We start from the raw sequence: 21,576 nt of genomic DNA on the forward strand, positions 1-21,576 counted from the left end.
CGTTGCTTATTTTCACTTGATTCCTGAATTAATATTTCCTCCTTAGACTTATTTATTCTTATTTGTTGCTACATGACTTGCAATCTTTTTTTATTCTTGATAAGAGTTTCTTATGGAGATGGTCCTATGACAATGTTTTTAGTCTGCTATTGTAAGTTAAATGGATCTAATTTGATGTCATTTCCCTCTTGAATGTTGATTTTTGCTCTTTCAATGAATGCTTATGCTGATTGGTTTGATCTAGATATTTGATTGTTGAAGAGTAATATCAGTGGATTATTATCCTTCTTTTTCTTCTATGCTTTATCTTCATACTCCTTTTTTTTTTTTAGAGAATGGAGATAGAGAGGAATATAAATTGATTCTTTCAGCAAGAATTTTTAGAGTAGAGATGGTAGAGTTCCTCTGTCTCTTGTAGAAAATGCTGGTAAAGTCATCACTTGCAAAGATAAGATATCATCTTTCATTCTGAAATTTGTATTTGTTGTCAATTTTCATGCTTCAAGATTCATGGATTTTCTAATGAATTAGTCCTATTTTTGTTCTTTCTCAAGATTGTTTAGTTGTGGTAGCATGGAGGGATAAAGCGGTGTTGATAATACAAGATGTTCAGGCTTAGACTTTATTAATGGTCCCTAATATTCTAATTAGGCTAATAATGATTTAACCAAGGTTCTAAATCTTATCTTGGTTAAGCCTACATTTCTTGAACCTTTTTTTCATTTTATTTTTTAATGAACCCTATTTATACCTTCTAACCGTGTTGAATAGAATTCAATATTTTGTTCATACATAGTGTAAATATATGATGTTAATATTTTCTTCTCTTGATTATATTCACTATTCTACCACATATAGTTCCAATGTTTTTGAAAAAATTAATTGAGCCAAAGATTCAATAGATGTTAATCAACACATCCACATCTCTGATGAAGGGCCATACCACCCTACCAACTCATAACCAAAAATGCAACAATATGGAGACAAAGAGATGACAAAATTCTTCCCAAGCAATTTTATTATACTTGAATTTCCTTACAACATCCACAAGATGATATCATAGATATGAATTCTTCAAAAAGAATTTTACAAATTCTTCAACATAAGATAAATCCCAAATAAGAGTCTTCACACCAATAGCTTCACCAAGAAGAACTTCCCAACTAAGAGCCTTCACCTTCAAAGCTTCCACCCAAGAACTTCTACTTGAAGAGCTACACCTTGAGAGATTTCACACCTTGAAGCTTGACCTTCCATAGCTTGATTAGAAATACTCATATGCCTTTCTTAAATAGGCACATACCACCTAATGCATGATTTATCCACAACCTTCTAGAATTCCACCTACACAATATCCACAACCTACTAGGATTCCATCTACATAATAACCACAACCTTCTAGAATTCCACCTACACACCTCAATAAATGGAATGACAACCATTTTTGTTTTATTTTTATATCACGCCACCTATGCACCTTGAAAATAGAAATTTCTCTTTTCCTTTTTTTCTATTTTCTATATTTTTTTATTTTCTTTCTATTTTCATCACTTCCTCTCTCCTCCATAATTTTTTAAAAAAAAATTTTTGCATGCGAAATGCTCCTGCATCATACTCTCGTACTAGATAGAAAAGTGTGTCCCACACTTTGATTCCAAAAAGAAAGATCTACAACCATCTTCGTCTTCACCAAAGGTTTCCACCTTAATGAGGACCAAAAAACCAACATGCAAATCTTCCACATCTGCATCCATATGTTAAACACTAGAATCTCAACCATCCAACCAACATCCTCACTCCCAAGAAAAAATTGAACATAATACTTCATTAACAAACCCTCATCCACATCAGCAACTAGTGAATCCACACCAGCAACAACAAACTCCACATTAGTAGCAACAAACTCAACATCAGTAGCAATATGTAGATTTCCATCAACACAAGCCAAACTCTCAACACAAGCAATCTCATTGCTCACAAAAAGATGCTCTACAACATACAAATCATCACCAACAATAACTAGATCATCCATGACCAAGTGCTCTACAATCTCCATGTCAGACTCAACCAATAGATCATGAAAACCAATCTCCATCTCAACATCAACAAGACTAGGAATATCCTTAGCAATAACCTCCAGCTACTCTACAAGTTCTATATCAGACTCCACAATCTAATCAACAAAACTAACCTCTTCCACATCAACCTTGGTATGCTATCTTCTTTCATGAACAAGTCTTTTAACTGGCCAAACAAATTTCTTCCAAATCGGTAGACTCTAGCTCCACAAAAAGTTCACAGAATTCCTTCCTCACCCCATACCTAACACAATCAGCCAAGCTAGCTTCAAACTGAGCAGTCATTTGAGAAAACCTCCACTCCACCACATCACAAAGAATCAGAATCATCTCGGGGTCCAATCCTCTCAAAGCCATCTCACAAGATCTTTGTAAACCCTTTGCAACAAATCCTTCCCATGCTCCTTGTGACAACCTCAAATTGTTTGCAAGTCAGATCACAACCTGCCACCTTGCATGAGCAATTAGGCACCACATCAAAAGTCTAGGACAACAGATTTGCAATCCACAAAATCTCTATGATCATGCCTCAACAAGATCAACCTTCCATCTTCAAATCCATCTATCAAACTGTATGTCCTCCCAAGGTCCTGGCACAAACTACCACAACTTTGGTGATCTGTCTACACACTCAGGAACAACTATGCTTTGATAAACTTCACCCAACCAAGGTCGTGGTACAAACTACCTCACACTTTGGCAATCTACTTGTACATGTAGGAACACTCACTCTGATACCACCTGATGAAGGGCCACACCACCTTACCAACTCATAACAAAAAATGCAACAATATGGAGATAAAGAGATGACAAAATGCTTCCCAAGAAATTCCTTACAACATCCAAAAGATGATATCATAGATATGACTTCTTCAGAAAGAAGTTAACAAATTCTTCAACATTAGAGAAATCCCAAATAAGAGTCTTCACACCAAGAGCTTCACCAAGAAGAAATTCCCAACTAAGAGCCTTCACCTCCAAAGCTTCCACGCAAGAACTTCTACTTGAAGAGCTACACCTTGAGAGCTTTCACACCTTGAAGCTTTACCTTCAACAACTTGATTAGAAATGCGCATATGCCTTGCTTAATTAGGCACTTACCACCCAATGCATGATTTATACACAACCTTCTTGAATTCCACCTACACACCTCAATAAATCGAATGACAACCATTTTTATTTTATTTATCTATCATGCCACCTATGCACCTTGAAAATAGAAATTCCTCTTTTCCTCTTTTTTCTATTTCCTATTTTTTTTTATTTTCTTTCTATTTTTGTCACTTTCTCTCTCCTCCACAATTTTTTTTATTTTAAATTTTTGCGTGCGAGATGCTCCTGCATCAGTCTTGGATGTTGTAATGCGTTTGGACTTTTCTAACAATGGAATTACAAGGACAATAAATTTGGTTGGATTTTCATTCTTGGAGTTGAAGCATGTTGGATTGATTTTTTTGGTAGTCTTTTGTTTTTTCCTCAAAAAAATTTCCTCCCAAAAAATAGTCTCTTAGGTCATGCCAGGAATTGGCATAGTTCAATGTGTCCTTTGTACATCCACTGTACATGGCTTTTTCATGCTCTTGACATTGGTATTATTATGGTGATTGCATTTCATCATTACAACAACTGACTCTATTTTTGTAATGCATGAAAGCTAGTCTCAATTATTGCAGAGACTCTGAAAAGAAAAAATGGCTAGTTTGATGTGATTTTTTAATGGGGTTTGATGTTTTTATTTAATGAAAAGGTCTATTTTCTTGACATAAACTGCATAATCATTTGTATCTTTTTCTAAGAATTTAGCGCAAGAAACAACACTTGTGTGTTTCCAAAGTGCTCCAAATTATATTTTATAAGAGTTTATCACTACAATAATTTAGAGAAGTGTAATTGACATGAAATATAATTTTAAAATTCTTGAACAGAAGAATTTAAAATTGTTGAATTGTTATTGATAAAGATTTAGATTATTGTTTCTCATAATAAGTAAAATTTGTGTTCTTTGAGAAGAGTATATCATGTTACAGTGACCATGATCATGGTAGATCTAATGTTAGGAAGACAACTTTGTCAATTTTTTGCATTATTCTTTAAAGGGTACTAGCCCAATGGAAGAGCACCAATTTTATAAGTAGGAGGATGGTGGTTCAATTCCATCGTGCCCTAATATGACTAACTTAATGATTATATAAACTACCAAATAAATTACCAAATATACTACCATATATACTACCAAATATATTACCAAATCAACTACCAAATCAATTACCAAATATACTACCATATATACTACCCAAAAACTTCCAAATAAACTACCATATAAACTACCAAGTAACAACAATATATGACTATTTTTTGATTAAAATAGTTTAGTCATAAATTTGGTTGGGAGATAAATGTTTGGCAATAAACTACTATTGGTCACATGTTCAAAATTAGTCACATATCTACAATTTTTAGTAGTTTATATAGTAATATATCATCTTTTTTGTACTAGTGTCAATACTCTCCAATGCTTAGGATACTCCACTAAAGGAATACCATCAAAATTCATGATAACAATCCCCCCTTTGGCATTGATGGAAACATAGAAGAAAAATATCTAAGTTCCAAGAATACCAAATAATACTTTGTTGTGGCTATTGCTGCTATTCTCATCTTTTCAAATCCTCTTCATCAATCAAATATGAAATCCTCTACAACACTACTCTATTTTGTATCTTCATGTTGTATATCTCCCCCATATAGATATTCGTGAATCTTTCTAAATCTCCCTATTAAAGTAGAGATTTATATTCACTCTTCTCCCCCATACACACTTAGGAGATGTTTTTCATGCACTCTTTTCTCCCATTGACATCAATGAAAAAAGACCTCATTATGCCAAGTGTTGCTCAAAGACTTTAACAAACTCAAGTGTCCAAAGGCATTGTTCAATACCAAATATCAAGAGTTCTTAATGACTCTACTCATCATAGATACTCCCTTGTATAGGAAGCATCAATATTCAGTTCAGTCAAATAATAGTGCTTTGTACCACTAGATTGATGCAATCTCTACATCATCTACTCTAAAGTAGACAGGGGCATAACCCCAAGCATACCTCTAAAGTACTCAAATGTATCTTTAGGTAAGGGCTTCATAAAGATATCTACAATTTGATCTTTATTACTTACATACTTCAATCTAATCTCCTTTTCTACTACTTTCCCTCTCAAAACAAGATACTTAATAGATATATGCTTAGTCTTAGAATGCAATACAAGATTATTAGACATATTCACTGTACTTGTGTTATCACAATATATGATAATAGGTTCTAAAAATCCTATCCTAATGTCTTTCAGCATCTACTTCATCCACATCACTTGATTACAATTATTTGTTGCTACTACATACTCTACTTCAGTTGTACTCTATGAGATAAAATCTTGTTTCTTTCTTAGCCAAGAAACCAATCTTCCTCCAAGAAAGAATACTCCACCACTCATGCTCTTTCTATCATCCATACTGCCTGCCCAATCTGCATCAGTATATAAAAATAGAGTGAAATCACTCGATCTATCATACCATATTCCATAACAGATGCTCCCCTCAAATATCTGAATATACTTTTTATTGTTGCATAATGATACTCCTTAGGATCAGCTTGGAATATAGCTATAATCCCAATTGCATTTGATATATCTAGTCTAGTGTGAGTCAGATATTGAAAACCTTCAATCATGGATCTGTACTTCTTCTACGCAATTGTAGGTGTCTCATCCTTGCTAGATAACTTGTGACCAATTATCATTGGTGTACCAACAGACTTACAACTTTCCAAGCCAAATATCTTCAACAAGTATTTCAAATACTTAGCTTGTGAAAAAAAAATACCATCATTATTTTGCACAATCTGCAAACCTAGGAAATACTTCATTTCTCCTATCATACTCATCTCAAACTCATTTTTCATTTGTTCAAAAAACTTATCACTTGCTTCATCATTACCTCCAAATATTATATCATCAACAAAAATTACTATTATTAACAACACATTCTCTATTTCTTTCAAATAGAAGTTACTATCTATTGTACCTTTAGCAAATCCAAGTTTTTCCAAATAGTTGTCCAATCTTGCATACCAAGTTCTAGGTGCTTGCTTCAAACCATATAGATCTTTCTTCAGTTTGTATACCATATATTTTTCTTTTATCTGAGGGAAACCTTTAGGCTTCTCAATGTACACCTCTTCTTCAAGTTCTCCATTTAGGAAGGTTGATTTTGCATTCATCTAATACACTTTGAGTTTCTTCATCACTATATATGCCAAGAACATTCTTACTACTTCCATTTTGGCCACAAGAGCATAAGTCTCCTCATAGTCTATTCCTTCTTGCTATGAATATCTTTTGCACACAAGTCTAGCCTTTTTCTTTACAACTTTTCCTTGCTCATTCATCTTATTTCTGAATACCCATTTGGTTCCAATAACATTCTTGTCTTTAGGCCTTGGAACTAATTCCCAAGTTTTATTCTTTATAATCTAATCTAATTCTTCCTTTATTGCTAGAATCCAATGATCATCTTTACAGGCTTCATCTGCACTCTTAGGTTCAACTTGAGATATCAAACATATATTTTCATTAACCTTGTTTCTTATCATCACTCCATTGTCTTTGCTTCTAATTATCTTCTCTAGAGGGTGATTCTTTTTCAGATTCCTATTAGATGTAGGATTTTCTAACTCAAATATCGTCTCTTCTCTTGGTTCATATCTTTCTTGTTTTTTCTCAATAATTTGCACATCATTATGCAGATCATTGTTAGTCTCAAAGAAAACTTCTACATTCTATCTGACAATTCTAGTATTATCCTTCTCTTCATTAGAATTGTAATCCATCATCTTTTCCTTAACTCCAAACTTTTCATCAACTTTTACATTTGTGCATTTAGCTATAGTCTTTGTTCTATGGTTAAAACATCTATAAGCTTGACTTTTCAATTAATAACCAAGAAACATACCTTCATCACTTCTTGGATCAAACTTACCAATATCATCATCTCTCTTTATATAACATTTTCTTCCAAAGATTTTGAAATACTTATCTAATGGTGAATGACCAAACCATAATTCATAGGTAGTTTTATCCATACCTTTTTTAATCTAAACTACATTCATAGTGTACACTATTGAATTGACCACTTCTCTCCAAAATGTCTTTGATACATCACTTTCAAACATAATTTCTCTTGATGACTCTGTTACTGATCTGTTTCTTCTTTCAACAATCCCATTCTTTTCAAGTGTCTTGGGTGAAGACAACTATCTCTTGATTCCATTCCCTTCACAATACATGTTAAACTCTCTAGTGGTAAACTCTCCTCCTCTATTAGATCTCAAACATTTTATCTTAATACCAGATTGATTCTCAACTCTATTCTTGAATATCTTAAACTTCTCAAATGCTTCATATTTATCTTTAAAGAATGCTACCCACCTAATTCTATTAAAATCATCAACAAAATCATGAAATACCTTTCTCCATAGAATCCTCTTGTCCTTGAGGGACCACTCAAATTAGTGTGACCAATCTCCAACTTCTCTATAGTAGTGAACTACTAGCTAAGAAAAGATGCCTTCTTCTGCTTAGCCAAAATATATTCTTTGCAAACAATATTAGTAGGCTTTATTATCTTAGGTAGATCTCTAACTTTAAATGTACTACTAACCTTCACACAATTTTATCAAAATTTATATGAAAAAACCTCCTATGCCATAGCCAAATGTTATCCTCTTTAGCAACCAAATATGTTATTTAAGTAGGATTCAACTGAAATACATTACCTCTGGACCTTGTTACTGTTCCAATCAGCTTACCATCTTTGTCTTTGATAATGTAAGTCTTCTCCATGAATTACAATAGATAGCCTTTATCTACCAACTATCCAACACTCAAAAATTTATGCTTTAACCTATCAACAATGTAAATATCATCAGTGTTAGTCTTTCCATCAAGAGTAATAGACGTTATCCTTGTGATGTGACAAGTTGCATTGTTACCAACTCTAAAAATACCTCCATCATGATTCTTGAATTTAACAAACTTATTACTATCACCAGTCATGTGATGTGAACATCCATTATCTATTATCTAGTCAGACTTCTTTTCAACTTGGGAAACTAGAGCTTTTTCCTCTCTAATTTCTATGTCAAGATCATCTTCCTTAATGGTTATTAATCCTAGCTCATCGTCACTTTCACTTTGAACATTTTCATCTAATTCCTCATATTCATTTATATACAAACAATTTTTAGGTCTTCTAGGCTTAAACTTTCCCTTATACTTTTTCTCTCCTTTAAGACATTTAGATGCATAATGACCAAATTCATTACAAGTCCAACATTTAAAAATATTCTTACCATTTGGTTCTCTTCTTACAAGAAGGGCTATACCTTCTTCAATCTTCTTATCCTCATCAAATCTGGTTCTACTACTGCTAGCAAAATCTCCATCTGTGCTCATAATTCTAGTTAAATTAGGCCAAACACTTAAAGAACTGAAAGTTATTTCAACTCTTGTTAATTCTCTAGAATATTTTAGACTTGCTTCTATTGATTCTAATCTTCAAAGAAATGTTTCTCTAGAAAAATTCTTAGTACAGGGTATCAAAAGTTTAATCATTTGGGTTGCTTGCTTGAATGATGGTGTTGAGGTTTTCAATATTTTCCACACTACCTCATCTTCTTCTTAGGATCTTCCATATGAATTAATTCTTGCAAAAAAATTTAATATTCTACCAATATAGCTTCTTATAGATTCGTCTTCCATCATTTTAGCATCTTGAAATGCACAAACCCAATTCTATAATCTTATTATCTTCATATGTGTATCACCCTCAAAAGTAGATTCCAAGGATTTCCAAATCTCATAAGATGTTAACATAGACTTTACCTGACTGTATTCATTCTCTGGAAGGGTTGATAGTAAGGCTTATTTGGCTCACATATTGCACATCAACATATCTCTATCTGCTTCACTACATTCTTTAAGCTTTTCTTCTTTTACAATTTCCTTGCTTTTTTTTCTCAAAAGCCAATATCTCGGACCCATACACAACATATGAGTATCTTAGTTGACCACATCAAATTTAGGACTATCCTTTCTAAAAAGATTTTCCATTGATCTCCCAAAGCTATTAAACTTAATCTTCAAGGGCCTGATGCTCTAATACCAATTGTTAGAATATATAGTCCACAATATAACTAAGAGGGGGGAGAATGGTGTGGTGAATCAGTTCTCCAACTATTATCACAATTATCAACCTTTATCAAACTTAACCATGTGAACAATATAATTAGAAACCATATCAAGATACACATGCACAATAACACTAGATATATTTGTTAGCATGTATGCTGATGCTATGGGGGAGAATTGCAAAACATTGTTATGATGTATTTATAAATATGTTTATCATTGATGACATCATAGTAATAAGTTTGTAAAAGACTAACAGAGTAGAAAACTATGATTTTTGTATTAAGGACAATACATTGCATATTTGCTTATGTACAATTACCAGTACATACTACAACATGTATTGGACACATGGGCAAGTGCGCAAAATTTTAACCAACAGTGTATAGAAGATATTAATGATAGAATTGCATGGAAGTAGAGCATTAGGAAAATATTCCTTATTGTATGATCAATACAATTTGAAATGAAGGGTTGCATAATTCACTGGAGGTAGCACACTGACCACTAATGACATTAGTAAGTGTGTAGGTATGGAAGTCACATGTATGAAAGATTGGGTATAAATGTGAGTTGATAACATTAATTAAATGTGTATTTTATTTAATTAACATATGGTAAAGTGTAAATCCAACACAAGAACTTAATATTGAGTGTGTTATAAAGGAAATATCTTTTTTGAGTATTAGATATCATTATTGAGATCGAGAAGCATAGTAGAGTTTTGAATTGTGAAGCAGTAGAGATGAGTGATTTGCTAATGTGTGTAAGTGACCTTAAGGGTTACTATTGATGGATACAAAGTTCTAGATCTGATTGCATGGTTTGAAGGAGAAGAAGTCTAATGTACTAGATAGAGGAAGAACAAAAATATTGTCACACTAAAAGGAATAGTACCGAGGTCAATTGGATAGTGGGTTTGTTGATCTAATCCTGAAGTTGTTTGGATAGTGCGTTCAACTGCCTTCTACAACTCCTAATAGGGTTGGCACAACTTTTAACAAGGTTGGAATCTCCTAACAGGGATTCAAAGTCTCCTAATAGGGAGTCTTTGTACTAAATGTTGTAATAGACTCCTAACTGGGTCCATCCTCTAACAAGGAATATTTATATTAGTAGATCATCTTGTGGGCATCATTCCCACAAGGGTTTTTCCTCTATTTCCCTAGTCAACATATCTTGTGTAATTGTTGTGTGCATCTTTATGGTTGATGTTTACTTTGGTTAAGTTTGTTTAAAGAGGATAAATGTTTTAATTTTTGAATAATTGATTCACCACCCCCCTGCCACCACACCCCCCCCCCCCCCCCCCCAACTCCCCCTCTCAATTATCTTGGTGGACTATTATTTCTAACAATTGGCATCAGAGCATTAGGTCCTTAAAGAAAAAGTTTAACAACTTTGGGAGATCCATGGTGAACATGTTCAAAAAGGAAAGTCCAAGATTTGATGGCACTAGTTATGACATCTAGAAGGATAAGATGAAGACTCATCTTTTGTGCATGGCTCCAAGATATTGTCTTGTAACCAAGGCATCTAAGAATATTGCGAAAGAAGATAATCTTGAAATTTGTACGAAGGAACAAAGAGAAGTATTTATGTGCAACATAAGGGCAAGAGAATTAATATTGTCAGCTCTACCTAAAAGTGAGTATAGTCAAGTAAAACTACTCAAAACATCTCATGAAATTAGGAAAAATTTAGAAGCTAATTATGAAGGTGATACACATGCAAAAAGAGTTAGATTGCAAAATTTGTATTGCACATTCCAAGATGCTAGAATGATGGAAGATGAATCTATAAGAAGCTATATTGGCATAATATCTAAGATTGTTGTAGGAATCATATCTCATGGTGGACATAAGTCTAATGATGAAGTAATACGGAAGATCTTGAAAATCTCGACACCACCTTTCAAGACTATAACACAGATGATTTAGCTGATGTTACCCTGTACTAAAAATTTCACCAAGGAAACATTGCTTGGTAGATTGGAAGCTATAGAATTTGATCTGAAACAATCTAGAGAATTAGCAAAATTTGAGACAACATTTAGTACATTAAGCAATAAATCTGGTCTAGCAAGGAGCACAAAAGTGCAAGGAGGCATTGCTAGTAATAGTAAGTCTATTGAGGAAAAGATCCAAGAAGGAGTGGCCCTTGTTGTGGAAAGAGAAAAAGATGGTAAGAATATCTTTAAATGTTGGACATGTAATGAATATGGTCATTATGCATCTAAGTTTCCTAAAAGAGAAAGGAAGTTTAAGGGAAGATTCAAATCTAGAAGACCTAGAAATTACCTATATGCTAATGAAGAAGAAGAAGAAGAATCAGATCAAAACAAAAGTGAAGATGAATTAGGATTCATAGCTATAAAGGAGGATGCTCTTGATAGAGAAATTAGAAAACAAAGTGTGTTGATTTCACAAGTTGAAAAGAAATATTGGATCATTGATAGTGGTTGTTCACATCACATGACTGGTGATATGAGCAAATTTGTCAAATTTAGAAGCCATGATGGAGGAATTGTTAGAGTAGGGAACAATACTACCTATCACATTATAGGAATTGGATCTATCATACTTGATGGTAAAATAAATATTGATGATGTTCATTTTGTTGATGGACTAAAACATAATTTTTTGAGTGTTGGATAGCTTATGGACAAAGGTTACCAATTATAGTTTGGTAATGACACATGTATCATGAAAGAAAAGGAAGGGAAATTGCTTAGTACTGGCACAAGAACTAGAGGTAATGTATTTTAGCTAAAAATATTCGAAGAAGAAATTTCTACATCTAACAAAAGAAATTTAGACACATGAGTTATGGAAATTCTTGATGGGTTATTATATTTGTGTAAAGAATAGAATATTGAGTTTATAGATCTAGAATCCTTCAATTGAATACAAAGAAATTGTAGCACAAGCAAAGATATATCCATAACACAAAATGATATAAAGATAAAAGAAAGTACCGATCTATTGACAAGGAGAGAACTTGAAGGTACAAAGTTTCCTATCTATTGGACATGTAAAGCATTTGGTCATTGTTCAAGTAAATTTCCTAAGAGGTTGAGAAAATTTATAAAAAGTCCAACTTCTAATAAAGATAAAGAACTCTTGAGTGATTGTCATAAGATTAAGAAAAAGGAAGAGTAAACTTTTGTAACCATTGTTGAATTAGAGGCTGATCCTAAAGAATATCACTATGCAATAGTAAAGAGGATATTTAGATATCTAAAAGGGACATCTAATTATGGAATTTGGTATGATAGAAGTAATTATTTTACTCTTTGTACTTATACTGATGCTGATTGGGATAGAGATACAAATGATAGAAAAAGCACCACTTGATGGAAGATTGGTCTCTTGGCTAAGCAAGAAACAAGACTACACTTCACAAAGTACTACAGAGACAGAATATGTTGCAGCAGCAAAAAACTATAATCAAGTCATATGAATGAAGCAGATGATGAAGGATATTGGAATTACATTTACAAAACCTATTATCATATACTGTGATAACACAAGTACTGTTAACTTGTCTAAGAATCTTGTTTTGCATTCTAAAACTAAGCACATAGCCATAAACTATCATGTGTTGAAAGAGAAAGTTGAAGAGAAAGAAATCAGACTGGAATACATCAACACTAATGAACAGATTGTAGACATTTTCAAAAAGGCCTTACCAAAGGATACATTTGAGTACCCAAGAGGCATGCTTGGGGTTATGCTCCTACCTAGTTCAGAGTAGAAGATGCAAAAGTGCATCAGTCCAAGGTACATAACACCATTGTTAGACTGGACTGAATGTTGATGCTTCCTCTATGGGGGAGTATCTATGATGAACAAAGTCAGCAAGGACTCTTGGTAATTGATAATTGGTATACAATAGTGTATTTGGATACTTGTGTTGTTTATAGAGTTATATGAGAAAGTTTTAAAGCAATAGACCGGATTGTGGTTGTGCTAATAGATTATTGTATGTTCAAGCAATTGAACCATTTATGTACTATCTTTGACATTGATGTCAATGGGGGAGAGAGTGACATGAAAAACATTAGAGAGAACTTACATTAGAGAGATCTTGTACTATGGGGGAGAAGTGTTGCAATTGTGGATTTAGCAAGATCTGATTGATAAAGAGACTTGTTGGTATTCTGGAACTAGATGTATTTCATATATGTTGCCATTAATGCCAAAAGGGGATATTGTTAGCATGTACACTGATTCTATGGGGGAGTATTGCAGAACATTCTTATGATGTATTTAAAACTATGTTTTTCATTGATGAAAACATAGTAATAAGTTTGTAAAAGACTGACAGAGTAGCAGACTATGATTTTTGTATTAAGGATAATACATTATGTATCTGCTTATGTGTAGTTACCAACACATACTATAGCACGTATTAGAAACATGGGCAAGTGTGTAGAACTTGAATTGAGAGCGTATGAAAGATATTAATTATATATAGAAAACTGCATGGAAATAGAGCATTAGGAAAATAGTCCTTATTATATGATTGATATAGCGTATTATATTTGAAATGAAGTGTTGCGCAATCAACTAGAGGTAGTGCATTGACCACTTATGACATCAACAAGTACACAAGTATGAAAGTCACATGTATGAAAGATTGGGTATAACTATGAGCTAACAACATTAATTAAATGTGTATTTTATTTAATTAATGTAGGGTAAAGTGCAAAGCCGACACAAGAACTTAATATTGAGTTTGGTATAAAGGAAAGATGTTTTTTGAGTATTAGATATTATGATTGAGATCGAGAAGTAGAGAAGAGTTGCAAATTTTGAAGTAGCAGAGTAGAGTGATTTTCTAATGTGTGTAAGTGACCTTAAGGGTTACTATTGATGGATACAAAGTTCTAGATCTGATTGTATGGTCTGAAGGAGAAGAAGTCTAACTTACTGGATAGAGGAAGAAGAAAAATATTCTAACACATCTATTATTTTGAAAGGAATAGTACTGAGGTCAATTGGATAGTGAGTTCATTGATCTGATCCTAAAGCTATTTGGATAGTGGTTTCAGCTGCTTTCTACAACTCCTAACAGGGGTGGAATCTCCTAACAAGGATTCAAAGTCTCCTAACAAGGACTCTTTGTACTAAATGTTGTAATAGACTCCTAATAGGGTCCATCCTCTAACAAGGAATATTTATATTAGTACATCATCTTGTGGGCATCATTCTCACTAGGGTTTTCCCTATGATCAAGGGTTTCCCTAGTCAACATATCTAGTGTAGTTGTTGTGTGCATCTTTATGGTTGTTGTTTACTTTGGTTAAGTTTTTTTAAAGAAGATAAATTTTTAAATTTTTGAATAACTGATTCACCCCCCACCCCATCTCAGTTATCTTGGTGGACTATTATTTCTAACAATGTTAACTAGGGAAACCTTTGATTAGAGTGAAAACCCTGATGGGGATGGTACCCACAAGATGATGTACTAATATAAATATTTCTTGTCAGAGGATGGACCCTAATTAGAGTCTATAACAACATTCAATACATATTAGTCCCTATTAGGAGACTTTGAATCCATATTAGAAGATTCTAACCCTGTTAGGAGTTGTGCCAATCTTGTTAGGAGTTATAGACAATAGATGGAACCACTATCCAAACAGCTTCAAGGGAAAGACCAATGAACTCACTATCCAAATGGTCTTTGTATTAATCCTTGTAGAATAATAGAATTGAATCATACTTCCTTCCTCTTTCTCTGTCCTATCAATCAAACCTTTGCTCCTTCAGATCTTGATACCATATCACAAACTCGGCATCCAATAATCCCTTGGATCACTTACTCACATTCACCAAATACTCTACTCCTTTTCACACTTCTTTGATTACTTCACATGCAATAATTGATCACACTTTCAAACAAACAAGGAAGTTATCTTTCCTTTATACCCTATCTTCAACATAGTTCCTTTAGTTGGCCTTGAGGCTTTCCCAATTAATTATAATAAAATGATTAATTAATTCACAATTACAATAGCACTATTGGCTCATAGTATATACACAACTTCACAAATGCAACTTTAGGACTTGTGCACTCACTAATGTTAGTGTTTTAAAACATAAGCTTCAAATTATCCTAATGAGAATATAATACATCTAAGGGAAGATATTTCCCATCTATAACATACCCTTTCAAACACTAGGCCAACTATAAGGCTAGACCCTTCTTCTACTTTAGGCTCTACAAAACCTAGGTGGGTGGACCTTAGATTCATTTTGTGGTACCAGTGCTAAAAAATATGCTTGAATTTAAGAAAGAAAATAATACCCTTAATCTTCTAACACTTATGCAAATAACATAGACATGAAATGGCTAGGATCATGACATATGAACTAGATAAGCTAAGTGAGGGCAACACTTTTTAGCTCTTCAATAAAAGAGAAAAGGAATTTGATTATTACGATTGATTTCAACATAACCCAGACATAAACAACCTAATATTTTAATCCTATAGCTGATCAATGCCTTGTCTATTGGGAAATCCCACAAATCACTGACATGCATCCTTGAAAGTCATTGATATATTTCATACATCAGGACTTCTTGATCTATCCATTCACCTTATGAATCATACATTTGCATAATTTTTGACTCTCGTACTTGACCTATCTCTTCATGAAATTTGCAACCCTATGATGATAGACTAAGCATTTACATGACTCCTTGAATCATGAGAAAACAATATCAACACATACAACCTAGAACAAATTGCAACCAAGTTTTATGCTCTTTGTTCACAAAACATAAAATATCACAAACAACATGAATAGGAGACAAGATTTAGATTGAAGATAAAACTTGATGTTGCACTTTTATTCATTTCCCTGAAACAAATACATAAAGGATGTAAGAAAACAACTTCTAAAACTACTCCATAAACTAGAACTATCTATAATCTTATTACTTGGTGTTCATGACAACAGAAATGATGAAGAAATGGTGTGGAATCACAGCTCTAGATCTAACCTTGTGGTATCACAAAAAAATAGGAACAAACCCTAGTATCACAAAAATGATAAATTTTCTTCAGAACTAGGACCCTATAATGAGAGAGAAAGAGAAAGATATAGAAGAGGAATGAAATCAGATAAGATATCTTATCTAGAAATGACATGTGTCTAGTTGAATCTTCATTCCCTATTGTTGTAAAGCATCTCTCTTCTCTCTAAAACCAAAATCTGATATGAATCTCATCATTATCTATAACAAACTTTGAAAAATCTCTTCTTAATGATGAAAAACCCCTATCCTCACAAAAACATCAGATATGTATCTAAAATGCTGATAAAAAATTTACTAAACTAACTTGGAGGTGAGAAAATCCATCAGTAACTACATCGCTACTACCTTTCGCATTCACCTAGTTCACCATTTTGCCAAAAATTGGATCTAAACTGCCCTAACTAAATGAGTTTGAAAAATGAGTACATGGGACAAAACCTTGAATAACTCAAACTAGTGGCTTCCTGTGCAAAAAAGCACTTCAAATACGGAATTTTTTTCTTCTTCTAGTTCTAATGGTATATGATAGTCCTATGTCGGCTTATCAGGAATGCCCATAATCTCAGTTTGAACATCAGGTCCTTGGACTAGCTCATAGGTCTGTATATATTTTAGCAAAAACTTGAATCTTTCTAATGTTTGAACTTTAGGTTATAAATTTTTGATTTAAAATGCATGTGTACGTTGAAACTAGAAAGAAATAATAATAAATATTATTTTCTAAACTTAGAAATTTCCCTCCATTTATGCATTTCAGGTCAAACTACTTTGACCAAGCTTAACACATGTTAGCTTGTGATTCATTTGATTTGGCATTGTCATTTTCCACCTAGGCACCACATGGCACCCTTTGATTGGTCCACCAGTCCACCACGTGGCAGTCTCCTATTGGGTATCCTTACAAAGTCAATTGTACCACATCACCATCTACTGAGTGCCCTGCCACATGGCACTTCCTAATTTGTTTAAAATCTACCTTGCCATGTCACTGTCAACTTGGTCCCCACTATCATGTGGTGGTAAGGTGCTTCCCTACATTCTCTAATGGTTGAGAAACTTCACAATGAAAGGAAGCACCAACCATTGGATCTTGCCATGTGGCATCATCCTAAGCATCCAATCTAGAAGCAACGACATAATACCTCCTCAATTTGCATGATAGGTGTCACCTTCTGATTCATGTGTTAGTCCACATTAATGCTGACATCATCTCCACCTCATTTTCCATGTCTACTTGTTTTTTCAAAAATTTTCCACGTGCACTCTAGTCGGCCAATTGGGCCCCTCGTGTGAGTTTACTTTTGGCTTCAAAAGCCAAATGTTTTAAAGATATTTAGACATTCTGTGTTGGTGTTTATAAAAACATATCAGATGCCCCCCACTACCAATGTGGGTCTAAAACTATAAAACCATACTCACTACAAAAGGCACTTGGCTACCACAAAGTTTTATTGGTGTATCCTTCTACAAATGTAGATGCTTTATAATTCATGATATAGGATCAAACAACTACCATTCCCTTTATCTGCAATCCTCAAACACTAACATCTTTGTTTTTCATAGATTCAAACCATTCAAAGTCCTCTTTGTATATTGAACACATTGTTTCATTTAAAAAAAAATGGCATTAGAGGTTTTGGGAAGGCTAGCATGCTATAACCATCTTTGTGAATTCATTTCAAGACAATGGAATTCAAAATAGTGAAAAGAGTTGCAAAATAAAGGTCATCCTTTAGTTAATTCAAAATCTACCACTAACTACTTCTAAAACACCAGTCACTTTTCTCACACATGAAAATGTGAAATTGAAAATATCTAACCTTTAAACCAGTCTAGTTGCAAGGATTCACTCATGCCTCTTACTAACAACAATCCATGAGAAATTAGAAAGAGAACATGCACAATGTGTACTATCTACTCTCCCTTACACTATGGACCACTCTTTGAATTATGCCTCTATAAACTTGATTAGGTATCCATTCTCTTGTATAAGGATGACACACAGCTTGTAGAATGGGTTTACTTAAGATCTCAACATTTAATGAAATCATGTTTATTTAGGCATTTTATTACTGCTCCAAATTCCTTATACGTGGATTGAGATATCCTCTATTCTATGACCAACTCATGCTTTCTGGAGCTCCTCCATTTCTCTAATCATGAATGAATGAGGGATTGGAATTAAAAAGGTAGTGTGCCACTTATCAGAATCATACTAGATATGGCCTTCAACTTTGACAACACTTCACCATTCTTCTCCCTTGATGAGAAATCATTACATATCTTATAAGACTATTTTTCCACAAATGTTCCAATAAAATATCCACTATTGATGTGATGTATAATAAAAGAAAATCTTTAAATCTCCTCTTAATCAATCTCCCTATAAAGCATCCCTTTGAAATAAAACATGATGGCAACAACATACACATTTGAGTTCCATTTCCTTGATGTAGAAGTCATGAAACAATATCTTATAGGAGAAGTTTTAAACATGTTTTTCAAAAAAAAGGCTATTTGATGAGATGGAACTTTAAAATGAGTATGAGCATTGATGCTCGATTCTCTCCTTTATTACTCTCTTAACAATCTACTGAAATTAGTCAGACTCCAAACAGAGTCTGATTAAAAACAATTTTGAACTTAAACACCTGACCCTTCAAACTAGTCCAACTAAACCTGTCATACTAATGAAAATCAAATTTGAACACTGAAACATCAATTAAAACTCAATTTACCATTTCCTACGAACTTCAACTTCCATGCCAAGGGGTCCTCTAATTGGCTTTAAAAACTACCCAAAACACCTAATTGAGCTTTGAGATCAGACACACAAATTCTTTGTTCCACATTCTCTTACCATGTTAGATCTCATATGATGACAACACCCAAGTCAAAAGATATTGACTGTCAAAGTTTCCTTCATGAAACTGCCTACAAGAAAACATGTTAGAAAACCATAAATCACATTCGGTTTTGGCTTCCAAAATAGGGAAAATAGGCACTTGGGGGCATGAAAACTATGGTGTTGGTTCACTGTCATGAGGAGAGTACAAATCTATGATTAGGGCTCATGATGAATAACTAGACACATTTGGAAAGCGGTCAAAGAAGGGTACTTGGATTCGCAGGACTGGGAACAATGGCAGAAAAGTGATTTTCTCAAATGGAATGGAACTAGGAAAGTGTGCAAACAGATTTGTCAAGATTTGCAAACTGGCACACTAAAAGAGTTTTTAGAGTAGAACACAATGGTACAATTCATTTGATTTAGAAAATTATAGATTCATAGTTATGACATCTCGAACATGTGTACTAATCAATCTATATTTCTTGACACTAGCAAAACTTTATAAATTGCATTCAAAATTGCGTGTGAAAACTGATCAAACAGATTCATCATAAGCTCAAATATGAAACATAACAAGTCTCTAAACTCTAAAATGAAATTCAAAATGCATTTTCTCATTTTGATCAATTGGTTCAAAGTTATAACTGGTCAAACAGGGCCTCCTAGAATTCTAAACAATTTACATTAGCATGACAATAGTAAACAACTAATTTTGAGGGATTCAAAGCCTATTCAAAAAATGTCAAAATGACTCAAAATATGAAACATAGGTTCTCTAATATGTATACTAAACACTCCCAAACTGGTGAGTCATGAAACATAACCAAGTGCAAGATATTCAATTGCAAAGTAGGCTCCCTGTCATTGTTTGACACTCGAGCAAAAATGAAAATTTTAACATTTCTCAGAATGGAACTTCACAGAATGACTTGGAATGGTAATTTATCTTTATAAGATGCATGAATATACTAAATGAAAGGTATTAGAAATATTAAACACCTCTTATGCCTTGAAAGGATAGTTGGGTACACATGCATTTGATGTACTTATAGGGCTCAAATATACTCAAAGTTTAGAATGGTACTCAAAATTAGGAATGCAATTTTGAGTCCCAAAGGCTTCTATAAATCTTGTTAGGATTAACGTTAGATAGAAATAATAGTTACATGCAAATATAACCAATACTAGAAAATAGTAGATTGCATAAAAGATAACACAAGACACCAAGATTTAACGTGGTTCACCTAATCCCTGGGCTACGCCCACAAACAACAAGTCCAATATTATTGTTATCTAGTGATTACAATCCATAAGTCCCTACAGCTGAATATTAGTGCAAGAAGTTACAATATCACCACTACATTATGAAATCCCTAACCCTAAGCCTTTTTATACAAAATTTTTATGCTTACAAAATTAGGGCTAGAATAATAGAAAAATATTAGCTAACACCTTTTACAATATAAGGGCATTTTTGGCTTCAGAGGTGTTGCCCCCAAAAATCCCTATGGGGATGTTGTCCCTCGACCCCATCCTATATTGTGATAGGGAGCACATTTGAAGCACTGCACCTTGACCCCATCTTGGAGACACTACCCCCAAACCCCTATAGAAATAATATGGAGGGAAACCACGTTGAATAAACCTCTGAGTCTGATTAGGCTCCACATCACAACAATCTCCCTCTTGGAGACTAATCAGGCTCCACAACAATAACCTCCCACTTGGAGACTAATCATAGCACTACTAAACCTGTAGCTCCCACTAGAACATTAAACCAAGTCTATTGTTCTTTTATTCTATTCAGTCTAGAAGACCAACTAAAACTAAAGAGAAATTTAGCTTCTCCCTTGTTACTACCTTTGTAAACATATTTGCTAAATTGTCATCTATATGTATATTATCCATCTTTAATTGTCCAGCATCCAAAACTAACCAAATGAAATGGTACCACAAGTGAATGTGTTTTTTCTTTGAATGTAGAGTTGAATTCTTTGAAATATGAATGACACTTTGACTATCTGTAAACAAATAATTATCCCTCTGAGGGTGTCCCAGTTCTTCCAAGAAGAACTAAAGTAATATCATCCCCTTGGCTGCCTCTGTAGTAGCAACATACTCTACCTTTGTAGTGGATAAAGCATTAACCTTCTATAACCTAGAAACCTAGCTCACAACTACCCCACCAATGATAAATACATAATGTGTAGTACTCTACCTAGTATCAATATCCCCTGCCAAATATGAGTCAACGTAGCCCTTTAAATCAGTAGTAGAGCCCCCAAAGTGTAAACACTTTCTAGATGGTCCACTCAAATATCTAAGAATCCATTCAACTGCATTCCAATGCTTA

The sequence above is a fragment of the Cupressus sempervirens genome, chromosome 10 (genome assembly GCF_028749045.1).
Source record: "Cupressus sempervirens isolate cs-2001-9-10 chromosome 10, ASM2874904v1, whole genome shotgun sequence".
Lineage (NCBI taxonomy): Eukaryota > Viridiplantae > Streptophyta > Pinopsida > Cupressales > Cupressaceae > Cupressus > Cupressus sempervirens.